At 42.0% G+C, this 21915-nt stretch overlaps 1 pseudogene; it reads right to left on the bottom strand.

Annotated features, from left to right (window-relative positions):
* Positions 1–518: 518 nt before the first annotated feature.
* On the bottom strand, positions 519–5284 carry LOC120109462 (annotated as a pseudogene).
* Between the last annotated feature and the right edge of the window lie 16631 nt (positions 5285–21915).

Here is a 21915-nt window from a genome sequence, read left to right as displayed (position 1 = left end):
TGACTGCCATTTCACTAAACATATCGATTTCAGCATTATAGTTGACATTGCAATTTTGGCATTTCATCGTACTTGTTTCCTTTTATCCACGATTGACCTAATATTTCACGTTTCTTCCTTTTTATTGTATCCAATAGCTGTATATGGCTTTCCTTTTTGACCCAATAGCTTATTAGCTTGTATATATATCCATCTTGTACGTGAATAAAATCGCGAAAAAAATTTGGTTCTTCAATCTTTTAATAAAATGAAAGAATTAATAGTGCTGCTAGCACGCAACTCCATAACTCTGCATGATTTAATAAATATAGAAGTATATGAAAAGAAATAAATCCTGAAATGACGAGGCAAGGTGCGATGCTACAATTATACGATCAAAGGTTGTCAAAAAGATGAAAAATGGAGTAATGACAATCTTGGATACAAAAGTGGTGATAAAAGCTAAATATGTAATTTACAATTGATTTGTTTTCGTTCTACCAATTAAAGCAGTGTTTCTGCGACGCCTGGGTTCCATGAATTGACTCTGACTTCCCATCAACCAAAAAGGAAAAAATAAAGAAGCATGACATCCAATCATAGCCAAATAAAACCATAGCTATGTCCAGCTACCCCATCTATGAATCCTAAAATTAAACAATTGACAGAGAGAGTTGAAAGTTTCGTGATAAAGATTCCGATGGAGAGAGAACTTGAGCAGAGGAAAGCAGTAGAGGCCTTGCAATGTGGTGTTATGTGTGGATGATGAGGACCTATTCCAAGACTTCAGTTGGCCACATCTGCTTCCACTTAGCAATTTCATCCTTGCTATGAAGTTTCCTGATTCCTCCAAAAAAACCCATCTATTTCATTGCCTTCTTCTTGATGATATTTCCGGTTTATTGATGCTTGCCTCCATCTTGAACCAGGTGTGTACTGGTTGAACTCTAATATGACAGTGCCTGCCAACATTGTTAGACAAAGTTTGAGTCTTTTATAGTAGGAAATTTAGCTGAACTAAATCACAGCAGTAACAAAAGATTGAGCTTTTTTTTTTACCCAAGAAAAAGGCACAGCAGTAACAATAACCAAGTTCAAGGAAAATAAATATTGATTTCACATTGAGTAGAAGTTAGTAAAACTTTCAACAACAAAATCATACATCATCACCAGAGTACTACGTTCCAGAGGATAGCTTAAACCTTGTAAATCTTTGTTTAGTTTGCAAAAGTCTAACATATAAAGTTCATATGCAGATCCCAGCTAAACTTTGACTATTTAAGTTAGGATTAGCGGTAGTAAGATGGTTCTGAGAACCAGACCAAACTGTTTCGAGTCAATATCTATTTCTAGACACATTTGTTGTATACCTTGAGTATTTAACCAAGTATGCTTTAATGCATGGTACTGTATTGACAGCTTGTCTGAAGAGAAACATTGTTAGTTAGTCAATGTCAAGCAGGTGGGGCTAAAACTTCTACTTTTCGTTAGTGCTGCGAGCATAAAAAAGCTTGCCTCAGGATATAGGCATATATCCTGTGCTGAATACAGATTGCAACTCATATTGGCATCCTAGGACCAATAGGACATGGGAACTATTCATTGACAAAAGATAAATCTATGTAACTATTATACATGCAAACTTCAATCTCAAGGCTTATTCAAGCATAAAATCCTCAGATAAAAATTCTAAGATGGGATCAAGTGTAAAACTAAATTATATAGTCTCAGAGCATTCGATTAGCTGAAATAATCTAACATACGCCATCAGAAAATACGAGGAAAAAAGGAGGCATTTTTTTTTCTTCGATTTAACAGCTTAGCATTGCTAAGTCTCAAACTTAGAATAGCAAAAGGATTTAGAAACTGTTAGTTGGGAACAAGGCCCATAATCTCAGTACCGGATACTATACTCGTGCGTTACTAGTTAGGTATGATATAGGCAGTACATACCGTACTGAGATAGTTCCCAAGCCATTTTACTCACTTTTTATCATGGTACCATTTGAAAATGGACATTACGGATCACTATGGGTCAGTATGGTATGATACACACATCTCGTTTTGGGCGATACCATGTGGTATGGTATAGTTTAGCTCATTATGGGCTGATTCGAGGGCTTATAACCTACCTGAATAGTATTTTCATACCAGTTCCAACTTGATTACTGGTAGATACACTCTTAACCGGATGGTTCGGGTCGGCACTATTAGCGAGAATCATTGCTTATATTGCATCCCAAGAATCATGAAGCATCATGTTGACTAAGAGATTCTTTCATATTGTGGCAACAATTCAAAAACATTCCTTATTGGCAAAGATCATGCTGTTCAAGAATCCTAGAGAATCAAGATAACTAAGAGATTCATACATATTGTGCAAGAATTCAAAAATATTTCCTATCGGCAAGAATCATGCTGGCCAAGAATCATGGTGAATCAAGATGACTAAGGGATTCTTGCATATTGTGCAATTATTCAAAAGCATTCTTTAGTCTAGGAAAGTTTACTTTATTTGTAAATCATTCTTTATTTTTTCTATTTCTAACATTGATCCTATGTACTATAAATTTACAAGCAATGGATGAATCATGTGTTGCCTTTTACCTCAATCATCTAGCCTCATTAATTCCTTTAGCTTCAATTTCTATAGGCACGACAAATATTGGCTGTGAATTTTATTACAATGCTTCACAGAAAATTTCAATATCTGGCTCAGAAACACATTTAAGCGGGATTAAAAGAGTGACAACAGAAGCAAGCAATTAGCATTCTAAAGCAGCTGATAGAAATTGTAACAAATCAGCTAGTAGAACAATTAGATCCTTGAAAGTTTAATGATTATATTTAAGAAAAATACAGAATCGTGTCCCAAAAGATTAAATTAGGAGCAATAGCTCCTAATTAGTTTCTAAATCAGTAATCAACTGACAAAAATCTTTCAGCTTGATGTTGTATATCAGGAAAAAAAAATTATATTCTGAAGATATGTGACATTTATTCCACCTTCTCCAAGATATACAATATATTGCACAACACACAATCACCATCTCTTTCAACGGCTTTAGGGAAAACAGAGATAATACATAAATGAGATTATTATTATCCTTACCGCTGTTATGACAATGGCAGAAATGTTCATTTCCATCACATGACTCCAAATGACCAACAACTCCATACCACCAGCCTGCCAGGCATAGCCAGACATTAATTAGTTGTACAGGTTCATTTAGATTCAACATACCTCACAGTATGACATTTCTGCTGTCTACGCAAAATAGACAGGATGACCACAGGAACTAGGTTAGCTATCCATAAGCAACCAAAGAATTGGTCTGAGAAAGAACATCAAAAAGATCTGCACACCACCCTGAAAAGATTGAAAAATAAAATAAAATAATGGTTGATGCACTCGCCATATGGGAATTCTTCATTACTTCTCCGCTGAACCTCGATATGATCGCCTGGGCGTAAATCATTCAGACAATCAGAAATATGAAGATCATGTGCAGGAGTGTCAACTGGTGGTGCTCTTAGCCTCTCCCATTGCACTCCTTCCTCTATGACTATAGTCTGACGCCCATGCGGTGGGTACCTGAAGGTCAAGATATTGTTGAATGGCAAGTATAGGCACTCAAACAAATTATACAATATACATATTCCCCCTTGATCAATTAAAATTAAAAAGAAAAAAGTGTTTCCATCAGCTCATACATTTAACTCCGGCAAACAAAGAAGCACTATATCAGTAGTGTATGTTTCCATACCACAGAGAGAAATAACTACTTTCATGATTGATCAAAACAAATGGAAAAAGCATTTGCATCTACACCAGGCTAATTTAGACATACCTTGCACGAAAGGTGTCTGTGTGGCAATCATAACTAATTGCAGCGTCATAACATGACAACATGAATCCCACATGCCCATGCTGCAGAAATTAAATCAAAATTCAGTAACTTATCCACAAAAACAAAAGATACAGATATTAAGCACCACAACGAAAGGGTTATAAATTAGAATAGACTAAAAAAATAAAACCAAAGCACGGAAAATGGCGAGACTAGTCCTATTTCTAGTAAACCACATATTATTATCAGCTCCATAAATATGACCATCGAACCTTGCCATGCAAACTTATAAATCCACAACAAGAACATATGAGTGTGAAGAACAGCGCAAAAATATATCAGATGTCAGATCGTCTGATGAATATAAGGTACGAAACATTTATAACTACAGCAACATATTATCGGATCGGTACCTCGCGATTGTAAACCTGAGCAGGGGAACCAAAATTTGCCACCCTCAAGCGAGAGATACCTAGACATGACGTTGTCATGAGGCAAAAGACTCCTTGGCTTGCCGCTGGCCTCAAGCGAGAGATACCTAGACATGACGTTGTCATGAGGCAAAAGACTCCTTGGCTTGCCGCTGGCCTCAATGCTAGACTTGAGCCAAGAAAGAGCCCAAGTGCAAGAGAGAGCCTCAATCCACCTCTTCTGCTTTGCGCTGCTGACAACACCACCTGAGAAGTCCTTCCGCGAGGGGAAACACAACTGCCAATCTCTGCGTGCCGCCCGGCCAATCACGTTCGACCATTTCTCTTTCATGTGCCTCTCCCAGAGGTGATCACTCCTACACCTATCCCTCAAAGGGCTACACACGGCCGCCATGTTGCACAACCCGGCCGGGGACAGCTTCCCCAGAATACACTCTAAGGCCAAGTCAGGCAAGTCCAAGAGTGACATCTTTTCCAACTCCTCCACATTTTCTACTCCCAGGGCACAACTCTTATTCAAAGACATCGTCAATGAGATACGAATGATGCGAGCACCAGCCAAGCTACAATTCCTCAAAAATTTCACCAAAAAATACAAGAACTCCTGCCCGACCAAGTTGTAGAGCAGTCTCACCTCACTTGTCCATGAAGGCAGAGGGCGCAAAGGGAGAGACTTGACTAGAAGGATGAGGAAAGGGAGGAAAGATATAAGGAAGAAAAGCATCAGATAAGGGAAAAGAAGAGAATCTTAAGATGGGCTGATTGGGTGCTCCACATGAAGATTAAAGAAATATAGAGAAGACCCAATTGCTACAAGAAAAGCAACAATTTGATAAAAACTTTCCGGATCAAACAGGGAATGATCCTTCATCTTTTGCTGGGTATTGCTGACGTGATGAAACCCACTAATGCTTCCAAGCAGGATTCAACGAATCCAAAAGGATAAACTGGAGACACGCCAAGAACGCGGGCTTTTGCCAGATTAAATAACCGGAAACTTGCCTGAGAACTGGGTTTCTGGGGCTCTTTCCTCACTAGACCTGAAGGTTAGGAGGAAGGATCCAGAGCTGGCATTGCCCTTGCTCCTGACAATCTGAAGAAGAAATTAGCTATAGATTTAGAGACCCAGAAGCAAATCTTGGAGGGGAAGTGGACTAATGGGAAGAGATATCGGATGGATGGATTTGGAAGCTAACACCAACACCAATAACTACGCCTACAGACATGTCAGAACACAGACACAATGACAAAAGAATAAATCAGGAGCGGAGATCATCTGGCAGAGAGGAATGGAGGAGAGAAAGATGGAGATGAACATGAAGTGGGGTCCCTCGCCCCTTTCAGTTCATCAACATCTTGACCCCAACCTACCAAACCCTCAGCACTAGCTCCATATCTCTCTCTCTCTCTCCCTCGGTAACTCGGATAGAAAATGTGACGGCAGAGAGACACAAGACGGGCGTACACGATTCTAGACCATGGGGATGGGTATATATGGATGGGAGGGGTTGGACGGCCAGGGTCCAACCAGGAACCTACACCCATCCCTCAAAACTTCCACCCATTTTCCTGGGCTCTCTCTTGCATTTATTTTGTTTATCGATGAACTTTAGAGGGAAAGTCGCCCGACCGGATATTTAACTAGCGGGCTTGACAAGGGACGATGACCTCCAAGTCCACGGCTCGACAGGATTGTGTTAACTATTGGTGGATCGTAGCTGATGTAATTGGATATTGGTGGATCGCAGTTGCAAAAGAGCTTTTGCCGCCTTGGTTCATTATCGAATTTCTCCCAATCATTGCCACCTCTCTTTAGAGACCCGACAAAGAAGAGGGTCAGACCCTATCCAATATCAATATTTTTTTATAAAAAAATTATGGAGACAGTCCATCAACTTCGAACTTGTCTCAAAAATTTCTTCTATTTTAAAATTTTTTAAATTGACCCTTTAAATTTCAAAACATTATAGAGAAAATCCATCAACTTCCAACATGTCCCACACAACTCTCAAAGCACGTTAAACCCGTTCTTCCATATTATTAAAATACATTGTAGATGTCTAAAGAGTGTGAGGATATTTTGGTCATTTGAAATGGCAGGCTAACAATAGCAGCTAGTTGGGGAGCCCGAAGATGACATTGAAATAACTTGGAAACTTGAAGTTGGATGATCATTTTGAAACAATTTGGAAACTTGAATCGCTTTGAAACCTTTTAAAATTAAAGAGGCTGTTGCCGCCCTTCCCATCACAATCCGTGTGTTGCTGGAAGTTGGACCCGGGGGTGACCGCAGACCGAGGGGGAGGAGCTCCGGCTGGTGGTGCGACGGTTGACGGCTGACTCCGGCGGACTTGCAAGAAGCCTGTGGCCGGGGGTTCCGGCGCAGGCCCTCCGATGCTTAAGTCCGAGGGATTTTTAATGGAGAGAAGTAATGGAGAAAAGTAATGGCCGGGAAGGAAGAAGAGGTCCCGCCTTGAGCTTCTTCCTCCTTTTTATAGGAGGGGGTGCAGCAGTTACCTGTGATTGGACGTGATTGCGCGAATCAATGAGTTACTGTAAACGGCCCGAGATTTTGGGCTAGCTGGCGATCTGCTGAGATCGTGTGGATTCAAATATTGACAGCCGTTGGGGCGGAGATTGCAGGATTTGATCCCGAATATGGAGGACTTAATTTTTGGTGGAGTGGGGAGGTCTGCTTCTCCCTTTAACTGGGTCTTGCTTGGCTTTAAGGTCGATCGGGCTTAACTCTGCCGAGACCATGCCTGCCGAGGTCGCACCGAGATCGAGGTCGTGAGCTCTGTGGTCGTCGATGCCGAGACTGGGTGCTCTGAGGTCGGGCGCTTTGAGGTCGGACGCTCTGAGAGTATGCTTGCTGTCGTCATGTTCGTCATCAAGTGCTAGTGATTTGACCACGTGCTTTGAGCGATCCATTTTTTCCCCAACACTACCCCCCGACTTCCGAGTTCGAGCCGTTTTCGAGCTTGGGTGAAGGAAATAGCTATTTCTATCATGTCGGCAAGATCAGGCGGCTTTAAATTGTTCAGTCGTTTTGAGCGCTTTAGGGCGTCTTCAATGATAGCACGAGGTGGCGGCTTTTTATTTTTCGAGGTGGTTTCGAGCTGTGGATTCATGATGGGGTTCCAGTATCCGACGAAACGCCGCTTCGATTCTACTTTTAAAGCATCGACCCAAGTTGATACGCTGCTTCGGTTCTTGAGGTCGGCATGTGGCGCGATCTGGATGGGAGGCGCAGCTTGCCCTTGTCGATCTGAACTGTCGAGAGGGTCTATATAAACCCTGGCCTAGCCCTAAAAATCTTTATTTAGCCGCCGTAGCCCTTGTCTTCTTCCTCTTTCGCTTTCTTCTTCTCCCGATCGTTATTTAGCTTTCTCTGGGGGTGCTTCAAGACATTTTTTGGGCGATTCCTCTTGGTTCTTCGCTTTTGTCTGTTAGCATTTCCAGCGAGGACTACGGTAGGTTGTTCTTCTCACATTCGCTCGGAGGACTGTCAGTCTATCTTCTCTGTTCCTCCATTTTTCTTCTTTTCTTCTTTTTGGTACTGTGAGTGAGACAATGTCGGGCGGCACTTCTTCCTTTGCTGGGGCTTCTCCCTCTCGGGGGATGGAGCTCGAACCAGAGGTGAGCCATGGTCCAGATGGGATCGGGTCGAGCCTGACCAAAGAAGAATTGGGCACGATTCGGACCCAGTTCTTCTTTCCGTGCAAGTTCGAGCTCGAGTTTGTGGGGCCTTGGGACCGGGTTACTAGGCCCCCTTTAGGTCGGGTCGCAGTGTATGTGGAGACACTTCGGGCCGGCCTGAGGTGCCCCCTACATGAGTTCGTGAATGAGCTCCTGGAGAGGTATCGCCTCATTCCAGCGCAGCTCGCTCCGAACTCGTGGAGGATAATCATGGGCTTCTTGTCCCTCTGCCTTGCTCATGGGATACCGACCTCGGTAACCATTTTCCGCGGGTGTTACATATTGAAGACTAACCCCGCGGATGGATGATGGCTATACTTTGCCCTTCGGGGAGGTAGACCGTTGTTCTGAGGTGCTCCTACCTCCATCCATGGGTGGAAGGAGAAATTCTTCTTTCTTTCCTCCGAGTGTCCGTAGGGGTTTAACCCATCGTGGGGCCAACCAGTAGTCAAGGCCAACAATAGGGTCCCCGAGCTGACTATGAGTGAGCAGAAGATCCTCGCGGCCCTTCGCGGTCTGAAGGGGGATATCTCTCCAAACGACCTCCTGAGCGAGGAGGCTTTGGTAAACGTCGGCCTGAGCTCGACATGCCCTGAGGATAAAGGAGGTTGTACTACTCCTTCCTTATTTCATCGTCCTTCGTTTTATTTATTTTCTCTTATGCTTTTTTCCTTTCTCCCTTCTTTTTTGGGGTCGATCTGACATATGAGTTCTTTCTCCTTTTCAGACATTGCAGGGATGGTGACCAATAACGAGGCCCTCCTTGCCAGATACAAAAAGAGGGCAACCGAAGCCGGCGGAGCTTGCCTCGTGCCCAAGAAGAGGGCTAAGCTGGCCTCGACTTCTGCCCCTATCGAGGTTGAGGACCTCGAAGCTGAGACTTCCGAGCTCATTCAGAAGAACAGCAAGAAAAAGACCGAGGAGCGCAGACCGGAGGAAGCTCCCTCGTCGAGTGCGCAACTTCTTTCGGGGCCGCAAGAGATCTAGCGGCCCAAGCGTGCCCAACCTCGATTTTCTAGCGATCCCGCCAGGTCGTCCACTTACGGCGCTCGGCTCCCGAGCCGGGCAGCGGTCTCAAGGTCCCGAGCTCTTCTCATCGTTCTGTGCCGAGCTCTTCAAGACCCAGCCTCCTGAGCTCTTCAAGGGTCGACATCTCGAGCTCGTCAAGGGTTGGGGGCCGCTCCGAAAGGAGGCCCTTCTGCCCGGAGTGGTCAGTCTTCGAGGATGATTCAGCCCTCCATAATAGTGACGTCGCTCGCGAGGTTATTCGCTGCGCGTTGCTCCCAGCTAACCGAGCCGAGCTCGAAGCTGGTGGTGTCGGCAATTTTGTCGACCAGGCCTACTGCTCCGCCGTCCGAGTAAGTTATCTTCCTGCTTTGGTTTTCATATTCTTCTAAGTTTTCGATCTCGGCTCACTTTCATTTTCCTTCCCACAGCACCTCCATGAGATTGATATGTTGGTATTCGTGGCAACTGAGTGCCAAAACCAGGCTCAGAGGAGCCAGAAAGGGCAGGAGGACGCCGAGAGGAAGCTCGGTGAGGCCGAGGCCGAGTGGAGGGAGGCCACCGTGAGGATGGAGGATGCTGAGGCCGAGCTTCGATCCAAGGCCGATCGCCTTGATGAGGAAGAGGCCTCATATGCTCTAACCAGGTCGGAGCTCCGTGCCTTTGAGGCACATTTGGCTGACGCCCGCTCTGAGCTCACCAGCCAAAAATATGAGGCGGGGGTCCTTCGATTGAAGATCGAGCAACTTAAAGCTCGAGAGAAGAAGGCGCTGGAGCAAGCTCAAAACGCGATGCAGATCTTCCGCGAGTCAGTCGAGTTTCGGGAGCTGATGGAGGAAGAGGCGGTTGACGGGCTTATCCGCGGCTTTGAAAATTTCTGAAGGCAGACACGGAGGATCTACCCCAAGCTCGACCTCAACAGTCTTCAGCCTCGTCTAGGGGTTGTTGTGGACAACAGCAAACTCGAAAGTCCCGAGGATGACGGTGCGCTCGATAGTGCGCTCGAGAGCCCCGAAGGCAAGCCTGAGCATGCGGTCACCGAGGTCGAGACCGGGGGGGCTGAGGCAGGTTGCTCGCGAGGCCCCATCTGGAGAAGCTGTCGAAGATGCTCTTGAAGAAGCTTCTGAGTCTGCTCCCGAGGCTGCTACGATGCTCGCGAAGATGGGCCAGCAAAGGATCCCAGGGCTGCTCCTGCAAAGAATCCCGAGGTGGTTCTTGTGGACGACTCCGAGGTCGACGCCGAGACCATCGTTGCTCCAGAAATGCCTTAGGACTTAGTTTTTTTATCTTTTTGTAAAGAGATCGGCCGCTGCAGCCATTGTGCGGCCAAGCGGGTCGGCCTCGGAGCCAAAATCTCGTAATTAGCCTTACGGCCTTTTATCAATGAAACTTCAGTTTTCTTCACTTGTCGCGACTATCGTTTTGGACTTGCCTCTGTATTGCTTAGGATTTAGCTTCCCTTCTTCAGTTCTTTTTGTAAACGAGGTCAGCCATTGGAGCCATTGTGCGGCCAAGTGGGTCGGCCTCGGGACCAACATCTTGTACTCAGCCCTGCGGCTTTTTATCAATGAAATATATGCTTTTCTCCACCTTGTTGTATTTTTGACTTGTTTTCGCTCGCACTTCCGACGAGCTTTTATTTTTGACTATTTGAATAGAACTTCATGCATCATTTACTTTCGCATACAATTCTGGCATTTTTTGAAGAATTCCACCGAGTCTTCGGGCTCAGATTTCTGAAGAATTCCGCTAAGTCTTTGGGCTCAACTTCAGTTATAGTGTGAGTCGAGGCTATGTTGCTGTTCGGCCGTCGGAACTTGAGTGCTTCTTGACCCGTAGTCAAATCTTCGTTAGATAGCTCCTGAGATCGGAGGAGCCTTTAGCTCACAGTTGACTTGGCGGGGCATCTCGAACTTGGTCGGGACGTCTTTAGGTTGTACTCGAGGTTGTTGCAGTAGGTTATCTCGAACTTAGTCGAGGCATCCTAGACTTGGTCAGGGCATCCCGAACTTGGTTGAGGCATCCCGAGCTTGGTCGAGGCATCCCGGGCTTGGTCGAGGCATCCCGGGCTTAGCCGAGGCATCCGAACTTGGTTGGGGCGTCATTAGATTTTTCCTAAGAACTCGAGTCATCTCAGGAACATCCTAGAGTTCATAAGCAGATTATCATTAGAAGAAGCGTTGAACAATTAAGAGAAAATTTTACTGAATGCCCTATTGGTTGTGTTTTCAGACATCGAAGACCCTTAGAAGGGCTTCACTGGTAGAACAATCGGAGGTTCTCGGAGTGCCAACTTCGGGGAATGGGGGTCCCATCAAGGGACTCCAACTTGTATGCTCCAGGCCGTTGGATCCGAACAACTTGATACGGTCCTTCCCAATTCGGGGCAAGCTTTCCTCGCTCGGTAGGTTGAGAAGCCTCAGCTTTTCTTAGGACGAGATATCCTGCTTTGAATAGCTTGACTTTCACTCTGGAATTGTAGTATTGCGTCGCTTTCTGTTGGTACCTAGCCATGCAGATTCGAGCGGCTTTTCTTGTCTCTTCAAGGAGATCTAAGTTACCTCTAAGCTAGAATGAGTTGGAGGCTGCATCATAGTTCTCCACCCTTAGCGATGGGAGCCCGATTTCTGAAGGGATGACTGCTTCCGTTCCATAAGCCAGGTTGAAGGGGGTTTCGCCGGAAGGGATTCGGAATGTAGTTCTTGTCAACCCTAAAGGATGAATTTTGATGATTACAAAATACTTGAGAAATGTTGTGTACTAATGATGTTGGCTTAATTGTGAAGTTCTATAAGTCAAGAAAAATTAGAAGAAATGAAGCACTGCAAAATCATTGTCCTTAAATCTTCATAAACAGTTTATTGGATATGTTCTAAAAAGAAAAATGATCTTAATTCAATCCATGGAGATCAAAGATGAAGCCTAAAGTTTTCTGTTTGAGAAACTTAAGTCGACCCCTAAGCAAAAGGATAAGTTTGAGTTGACTCTGGCACGTTTTCTTCAAGTGGCACAGTCAATAAATTGACCCTCGCTAAACATGAGTCAACCCTTGTGTAGTTCAAAGTAAACAGAGAGCTTTTACTGCCTGAGATAAGATTTGAAGAGTCGACCCTTGTTCCAAATGAGTCGACCCCCGACATTGTAGAGTCGACCCTTGTGTTTGAAGAATCGATCCTAGTTCAGTCTCAGCGTTGGCCAGAAAAATTATTGGATGAGTCGACCCTTGTGTTTAAAGAGGCATTTTCTGAAGAGAATGAGTTGATCCTTAAGGTTAAAAAGTCGACCCTTTGAAGTTACAACAGCAAGAGTTGTCTCAATATTTTGAAGTGCCGACTCAGGATAAACATGAGTCGATCCCTGAGTTACATGAGTCAACCCCTGTACTGCTGGGACTACAACGGAAAGCTTGTAACAATTTTTATCTTCTTCTGTAACAGAAAAGATTTCCATCAGAATGGAAACAAAGGAATTCAGATCCCTCCGATGAACTCGTCTATAAATTGAAGGGAACCTCAAAAAGGAAAGATAACGAGGATAGAAATATAATCAAAGAGAAGAGACCACAAGAATCAAAAAGAGAGAAGAAAAAGACCTGAAAAGTTCATCATCCTCACCGACATTCTTCAGAAACCTTTTGCCTGTGAGAAAATCAGTCGAAGCTTCTCATTGCATCAAGAAGGGCTGGTGTTCAAGCATTGAGACACTCTTCCACAGCCAACCTCTTCATCGTTTTTAGCTTTTATTTCTATTGATTTATTCTATATTCTCTGAAGCTTTGAGTTATCTGGTTACAGCAATCATTTATTTGGATTATCTGTTGTTGTAACAGTTTCATTGTCTGAAACTTGTAAAGGCTCTTCCAAGCCTTGATTGGAAGTTGCTGAATCGAGAGTATTCAGCACGGGAAAAAGTTTTTGGTTGGTTTATCTGAAAACCAACTGGGTTGTTTGTGAGCTCGGAAAAACAAACGGTGTAAAGTTTTTGGTTGGTTTGTCTGAAAACCAACCGGATTGTTTGTGAGCCCGAAAAAACAAACGGTAATAGGTTTCAGTTGGTTGCCTGGAAAAATCAACTGGATTTTTGATTGTAAGCTCGGAAAACAATCAAGCTGTAATCTGTTGGATTATAGTAAAATCTCAAGCGTGGCTTGGAAAGTGGATGTAGGTGCTGGAAGTACACCGAACCACTATATATCTTTGTATTTGTGTGTGACTTGCTTCTCCTTTTCTACTGCATATTTCTAACTCCATTCCTCATCTTAATTCACTGATTTATTTGTGCAACTTTAATTCCGCTACTAAATCTCTAAGTTACTAGAAGATTTCAGTAACTTATTCACATCACGTTATTAATTTTAAAAGATCCAATTCAGCCCCCCTCTTGGGCTGCACCTCTGGGCAACAAGTGGTATCAGAGCCTGGTACTTATAGTAACTTTTTGATCTAACAATCAAGAGTTAAAGGTCAAGACAGCCTCTATGGGATCTTCTATTGTCGAAGGGTAATCTACCAACAGACTACCTCTTTTTAATGGCACAAATTTTATTTATTGGAAAGCACGTATGCGTATTTTTATTCAAGCATTTGACTATGATTTATGGACTGTTATTGTCAATAGACCTCACACACCAATTAAAATTATTGATGGCATCACCTTATTCAAACTTGAAATTGAATGGGATGACCATGATAAAAAAATGGCCCAGTTGAATGCCAAAGCCATGAATGTTCTTTACTGTTCTTTAGATACAAATGAGTTTAATCGTATATCTGTTTGCATGACTGCTAAAGAAATCTGAGATAGGCTGGAAGTTACACATGAAGACACTAACCAGGTCAAAGAATCTAAAATCAGTATGCTAGTGCATAAATATAAATTATTTAAAATGGAAAACAGTGAGTCTATAACTGAAATGTTTACTAGATTCACTGATACTATAAACTGCTTGAAAAGCCTTGGTAGATCTTACTCTAACAGTGATCTTGTTCGAAAAATTCTTAGGTCTCTTCCTAGAGCATGGGAAGCAAAGGTCACTGCCATTCAAGAAGCCAAAGATCTTAACTCTCTCCCACTGGAAGAACTGCTGGTTCCTTAATGACTCATGAGATTTCAATAAAACAGAACCTTAAGGAGGACGAACCCAAGAAGCGCAGAACCATTGCTCTTAAGTCCACTCTACATGAAGATGAGAGCAAGGATTTTGAATCTGACAACAGTGAGGAAATGGCCCTGATTACAAGAAGGTTCAAAAAAATTTCCAGAAAAAATAGAGAAAACTTCAAGAAAAGGCCTGAAATCAAGGGAGAGCAAAGCAAGGAAAATAATCATAAGAAGCAATATGTTTGCTATGAGTACAAAAAGCCATGACACTTTAGAACTGACTGTCCCTTAAGAAACACCGACTATTACAATGAGGGCTCAATGAGAAGAATGGAATTTCACAAGATAGATGGGTCTTGGGTCAAGGTTCCAAAAAGAAAAGCACAAACCATAGAGGCTGAGATCCCACATCATGAGTCTGACCATCACTCTCCTCCACCTAGCAACATGGACATCCCTGATATTCTCTCCAGCTCAGCTGGACCTTCCACATCCATGCCACCACCTCCTCCAGTCAGTGGGCCCTCCTTCCTATCAGAGGAGCAGATGCACACCTTAGCATCTGTTATTTGTCAGCAGATGAGGGAGGAGATGAGATCCATGATGTCTGCAGAGCTGGCCCCCATCAGACAAGAGCTGCAGGAAATTAAGGCTCAAATTGAAGCCCAAGAGCAACAAATAGTTGGGGTGGGTGCCACCCAAACCTGCAGAACATTAGAGCTCAAGGACAGCTTGAAGGCCATTTCCAAGAGCCTCAAAGAGTTGACAAAGCCAGATGGCAATGTGGGCACCTTAGTTGCCCAACTTAGAGGCAGAATTGAGATGGCAACCTTAGAGTTTGAAGCACTTGTGGCAGGTTTCCACAAGTCACAGGGAGATCACTTTAAGACCCTCATGGATTCTATCAATGGTTTCATAGATGCAGCCTGTAAGGCTTATGCACAAAGTACAACTGGTAGGCCCCATGAGCAACGACGCCGATGATGGATATCCTGTAGGATCTTCTTTTTGTAAATCCTAGGCCATTTTGAAACACTTTTGTATTAGAAATCAATACTTGTAATGATTTCTTCTTTTGACTATGTACTGACTTCAAAGATCTACAATGACATATGAATGAATACAATTTCTTTTGAAAACCTTGTGTACATTGCCAATTCTGTGTATGTGTTTCTGTGATTGTGTATGTGATTGTGTGATATGCCATAAAAATCCTACCACATACCTTGAGTATTCAAATTTGATACAAAGAAACAATGCACATAAAACAGGGGGAGCACACCTTGAATATGCTGAATTTTACTAAAAAGGATAATTTGTCCCCTTCATGTTGATGACAAAAAGGGGGAGTAGATATTTGTATATTGAAAGGGGGAGTAGAAATTAGATATTGTATATTGAAAGGGGGAGTAGACATGGATATTGAATATGGAATGCAAATTTTTTAAACAGTAGATATTTGTATATTGAAAGGGGGAGTAGAAATTAGATATTGTATATTGAAAGGGGGAGTAGACATGGATATTGAATATGGAATGCAAATTTTTTAATCATACTCCAAAGTTGATTTAGAAAAGATAAAATTGAAGAATATTGATTTTAAGATAATTGCCCTTCTGGAAAAGAAAGGGGGAGTCAAAAAGAATCTAGCTTTCAATTATCTTCAGCATCAATATTTCATTCTAACTTGATTCAAATTCAGTTCATATGATAAAATCATTTAAGAACTATAAAGATCAATCTTATGCACAAGGAAAGAACTGAAAATTGAATATTTTGAGTGATGCACATTGTATCTAGTTCAAATCAAAACATTATACTTGTATATCTGATCAATACTGTGTATATGTTTAAATTTCAAATTTTACATATACTCAGTGTTTTGTCATCATCAAAAAGGGGGAGATTGTTAACCCCCTAATGGATTTTGATGAATACAAAACACTAGAGTAAAATTCCATTATATCTTAACAATTCAATTGAGAAATTCATGTGTTTTATTTAGAATATTGTTAAGAAATGTCTAGGCAAGTTCTCATAATTTTTATGAATTTATTGAAGAATATTTTGAGCTAAAGAAAAAGTTCAGGGACAGCCGAGACGTCTCCTGATAGTTTCAGAGACGTCTCTGGCACAAACAGGAAGAACTGGCACACTTGGAGACGTCCCCGGCTCCTGTCGAGTCGTCCCCGCGTTAGCGGAGTCGACTCTCTCAGTGGCGGCAGAAAGACGCTTTTCAAGGGATATGCGCGAGACGTCCCCGCTGTACGCGGAGTCGTCCCCGCAAGCAAAAAGGAGACTTCCCGAGTCGTCCCTAAGATGGCGGAGACGGCTCTCTCAGGGTTTTCCAGAGAATGGTTTTTTCGGTGATAAGGAAGCGGAGTCGTCCCCACGCATAAAGTGCAGACAAGCGGAGACGTCCCCTGAAAGAGCGGAGTCGACTCTCTCAGGGAATTCCAGAGGACATGATTTTCGGAGATAAAGAAGCGGAGTCGTCCCCAAAGCAGCGGAGTCGTCCCCACTCAAAAAGCGCTAACACGCCGAGACGTCCCCGTAAAGTGCCGAGTCGACCCCAGATAAAGTAAAAAGTAAAATCCTATAGGCGAGACGTCTCTCGATGTAGCGGAGACGTCCCCGGAGCGCCTGGGACGCGACTGACAGCTTTTCAGGTTTGATTTGAATTTCAAATCTTCTCTACTTTATCTCTAACGGCTATATTTGCTTTTTGGGCTATAAAAGGGAGCTCTTAAGTGCTTCTCAACAACTCTTAACCAACCAAAAGCAAAATCATTCAAGAGAGAAGTTAGAAAGAAAAGCTCAAGGGAGTGAGTGCATTCAAGAAAGGAAATCAAGTGCTTACAAGTCTCCCAAGCGATTTCAAGCTCAACCACTCTCGTGTGCTCGGGATTCAAAGCTCACACCCAACCCTACGCGTCCCACATCGGAAGAATCAACATCTCCCACGCTTCCAACGGCAAAAAGATTCTTCCGGGTTTCATTGTTCATAAGTGCTATATTTGCTTTCTAGAGCTTTTATATCCTTTTGTACACTCTTTTATTGTGGTGCTTGTTCCAGTCAAGGGACTTGGAACAAGGGAAAGGGCGTCCCAAGCCTAAGAGAAATTGGGGGTTTTGGGTTTGTTGTGAGCCCGGTGTAAAACAACGAGTTGGGTAGTGAACTCGCAAAACTACCGTACTGTAATCTTGAATTATAGTGGAAATTCCCAAGGCGCTTTGGGGAGTGGATGTAGGAGCGGTGAAGGCTCCGAACCACTATAAAACCGTGTGTTTGTGGTTGTCTCTTCTTATCGCTTTATCTTTGCTTTAGTTCATATATTTGTGTGTTTTATTTTTAAATTAGCCAAAAAGTTTTAAAACACCCAATTCACCCCCTCTTGGGTGACCATCTCTGGGCAACAAGTGGTATCAGAGCCGGTGCTCTTATATTCCTTGAAAGACCTAACCGTCTTAGCCAAAGATCTAGATGGCAACACCCTTTAACAATGTTCCAGCCGAGGGACAAGCAACCAATAGACCTCCACTCTTCAATGGGACAAATTATACCTATTGGAAGACTAGAATGAGAATCTTCATTCAAGCACAAGACTATGCCTTGTGGAGGGTTATAGTCAAGGGACCACAAGAACCATCACATGTGGTCAATGGCATTCGAGTTCCCAAACCTGAGGAGGATTGGGATGAGAATGATGATAGGATGGCTCAACTCAATTCTAGAGCCATGAACTCATTATTTTGTTCCTTAGATGTAAATGAGTTTAATAGAGTCTCCACATGTACTTCCGCTAAGAAAATATGGGATAGGCTTGAAGTTACCCACGAGGGTACAAATCAAGTCAAAGAGTCCAAAGTGAACATTCTAGTTCACAAGTATGAATTGTTTAAGATGGAACCTAGTGAAACCATCACATGCATGTTTACACGTTTTACCGAAATTATTAATGGCCTAAAAAGCTTGGGCAAATCTTACACTAACCCCGAACTTGTGAGTAAAATTCTCAGGTCACTGCCAAAAGCATGGGAAGCAAAGGTCACGGCGATTGTAGAAGCCAAAGACCTCAACACCTTGGGGCTAGAACAACTCTTGGGCTCATTGATGACGCATGAGCTCACGATGAAGCAGCATGAAGAAGAGCTGCCAAAGAAAAGGACAATCGCACTCAAGGCCACCTCAAGTGTATGTGAAGAAGAGAGCAGTGAGAGTGAAGAAGAAAGTCAAGATGAGGACTTGGGTTTGATAGTAAGGAAATTTAAAAAATTCATGAGAAGAAAGAAACCATTCCCAAGAAAGAAATTTGGAGGGAGAAATAATTGGGAGAAAGAAAAGGAAAAAGAAAGAGACCCAATCGTATGCTATGACTGCAAGAGACCGGGACATATTCGTTCCGAATGCCCTCAACAAAAGAAGCACTTTGGAAAGAAGAAGAAGAAGGCATTGAAGGCAACATGGGATGATAGTGACACATCATCCTCCGAAGAAGAGAAGGAAGAGACCGCCAATCTATGCTTCATGGCGTTCGAAGATGACGAGGTATGTCAAAACCCAACTATAAATTTTACTTTAGAAGAATTATATGATGCTTTTCAAGAACTTATGGGTGATTGTAGTATGTTGGGAGCAAAGAATAAAGAATTAAAAGCCTCCAATCAAAAACTAAAGGAAAACATTGAAAACCTATTAATTGAGAAGGAGAGCGTCAAAAATATGAACACTACTAACCTAGAAATCGAAAATTCAAGGCTTAGCACTGAAAATGTAAAGGCAAAAACACTAATCAAGGAATTAAATCTAAAAGTAAATTCCCTACTCAATAATAATACCTCACTTGCGCAAACTGTTGAATCTCTTAAAAAGGATATGGAAGAACTAGTTAAAGAAAATGTGAATCTTAAGAATGAGATACATAAGTACAAGCCAATTGTTGAAAAATTCACACAAAGCTCTGAAAAATTAAATCTTATTCTTTCAAATCAAAGAGCTGTTTTCAATAAAGCCGGATCAGGATATAAAACTAATAAGCAACAAAAGTATCTAAAGAATTTCTTTGTAAAAGCAAAAGATGTAAAAACTGAAAAACCAACATGCTTTCTTTGTGGAAAGATTGGACATAAAGCCTACTCTTGTATTCAAAGAAAAATCCAAACTAACAAGAGTACATTTGTAAAAGCTAAAAACATAACTAAAATATGGGTGCCTAAAGGAACCAACTACACTAACCATGAAGGACCCAAGAAAACTTGGGTACCTAAGAGCTTCACATGATCATTTTGCAGGTATGCCTTGCAGCCGGGAATAAAAGGAGAATGTGGTATCTTGATAGTGGCTGCTCAAGGCATATGACCGGTGACAAGAGTCTCTTCGTCACCTTGGAATCGAAAGAAGGAGGGTTAGTCACATTTGGAGACAATGCTAAAGGCCGAATTATTGGTGTTGGTAAAATCTCCATATCACCCTCCTCATTTATTGATAATGTATTGTTGGTTAATGGACTAAAACATAATTTGTTAAGTATAAGTCAATTTTGTGACAAGGGATTTAAAGTATCATTTGAATCATCACTATGCATAATTAGTAGTCCATTTGACAATGAGGTCATACTCACAGGACATAGGCATGGAAATGTTTACATGGTAGATCTTGATGATCTCACCATGAAGGATGGCCAATGTCTTGTAGCTATGAATCCCAAAGTCAATGAGACTAGTTGGTTATGGCATCGTAGGTTAGGGCATGCTAGCATGGATTTAATTTCTAAATTGATTACAAAGGATCTAGTCAAAGGACTACCGAAAATAGACTTTGAAAAGAATAAAATTTGTGCGGCATGTCAATTAGGGAAACAAACAAGAAGTTCTTTCAAGTCTAAGAACATAGTCTCAACATCAAAACCCTTAGAACTAATTCACATGGATTTGTTTGGACCCACTAGAACTGCTAGTCTAGGGGGTAAGAAATTTGGTCTTGTCATTGTTGATGATTTTTCACGTTTTACATGGGTTTCATTTCTTGCACACAAAGATGAGTCCTTTCCCGCTTTTATCAAGTTTCATAATAAGGTTTCAAATGAACTTAATCTTAAACTAAAAGCAATTAGGAGTGATCATGGTACCGAGTTTGAAAATCAACACTTTGAAAAGTTTTGTGACGAAAATGGTATCAATCACAACTTCTCGGCACCTAGGACACCCCAACAAAATGGGGTGGTAGAAAGGAAGAATCGCACACTAGCAGATATGGCTCGTACCATGTTGTGCGAATCGGATCTACCAAAGTATTTTTGGGCTGAAGCAATAAATACCTCATGTTATATTTTAAATCGTGCTTTAGTTAGATCCATCTTAAAGAAAACACCGTATGAATTGATGAAAGGTAAGAAACCAAATATAAGTTATTTTCATGTTTTCGGTTGTCGATGCTTTATTTTGAATAATGGAAAGGACAATCTCAGTAAATTTAGTGCTAAATCAGATGAGGGGATCTTCTTAGGTTATTCCTCATCTAGTAGAGCATACAGGGTCTTCAACAAGAGAACTCTCGTTGTTGAAGAATCCATTCATGTTGTGTTTGATGAAACTAATGGAGATTCTTCTAGAAAAGAAGAAGATGGTGATGCAGGTATACTTAAAGACGGGATCAAGGAATTCTCCATACAAGACAAACAACATGAGGATGAGATCAAAGAGGATACAAATCAGCAAGATGAAGAAGATCAACCTCCATCAAGAAATCAAGATCTTCCTAAAGAATGGAGGTATGCACATGGTCATCCAAAGGATCTAATCCTTGGTGATCCTTCACAAGGTATAAGAACTAGATCCTCTTTAAGAAACACTAGTAATTATCTTGCTTTCGTTTCACAAATAAAGCCTAAATCACTAGAAGAAGCTGAAAAAAATGATAATTGGATGAATGCTATGCAAGAGGAATTAAACCAATTCGAAAGAAATGAAGTTTGGACTCTAATGAAAAGACCCCCTAATGTTTCAATTAAGGCACCAAATGGGTATATAGAAATAAACTAGATGAAGATGGGATAGTAATAAGAAACAAAGCTAGGCTAGTGGCCAAAGGATATAATCAGGAGGAAGGAATAGATTTTGATGAAACTTTTGCTCCTGTTGCTAGGTTAGAGGCTATTAGACTGCTTTTAGCATATGCATGCTTCATGGATTTTAAACTCTATCAAATGGATGTAAAAAGTGCATTCTTAAATGGCTACATAATGGAGGAAGTTTATGTAGGACAACCTCCAGGTTTCGAAAATCACTTACATCCAGATTATGTGTATAAATTGCATAAAGCATTGTATGGACTTAAGCAAGCTCCTAGGGTATGGTATGAAAGATTAAGTAATTTCCTAATTGAGAACAAATTTAAGAGAGGAAATGTAGACAAAACCCTCTTTATTAAAAGAAAAGGAAATGACTTATTGCTTGTACAAATTTATGTGGATGATATAATTTTTGGTGCTACTAATGATAGTCTCTGTCAAGAGTTTGCCAAGCTTATGCAGGGAGAATTTGAAATGAGCATGATGGGTGAGCTCAACTTCTTCCTTGGGCTACAAATAAAACAATCAGAGGAAGGCATCTTCATCAGTCAGTCCAAATACATCAAGGAAATGCTGGAAAAATTCAAGATGAAGGATGCAAAGGAAATCAGCACACCCATGGGCTCAAGTTGCAAGCTTGACAAAGATGAAAAAGGTAAAAGTATAGACTGCAAATTGTACAGAGGTATGATAGGCTCTCTACTTTACCTTACTGCTAGTAGACCAGATATATTATTCAGTGTTTGTGTGTGTGCTAGATACCAAGCATGTCCTAAGGAA

Source organism: Phoenix dactylifera, unplaced genomic scaffold (genome assembly GCF_009389715.1).
Source record: "Phoenix dactylifera cultivar Barhee BC4 unplaced genomic scaffold, palm_55x_up_171113_PBpolish2nd_filt_p 002227F, whole genome shotgun sequence".
Taxonomy (NCBI): Eukaryota; Viridiplantae; Streptophyta; class Magnoliopsida; order Arecales; family Arecaceae; genus Phoenix; species Phoenix dactylifera.
This window is presented reverse-complemented; position numbering and strand designations above follow the sequence as displayed.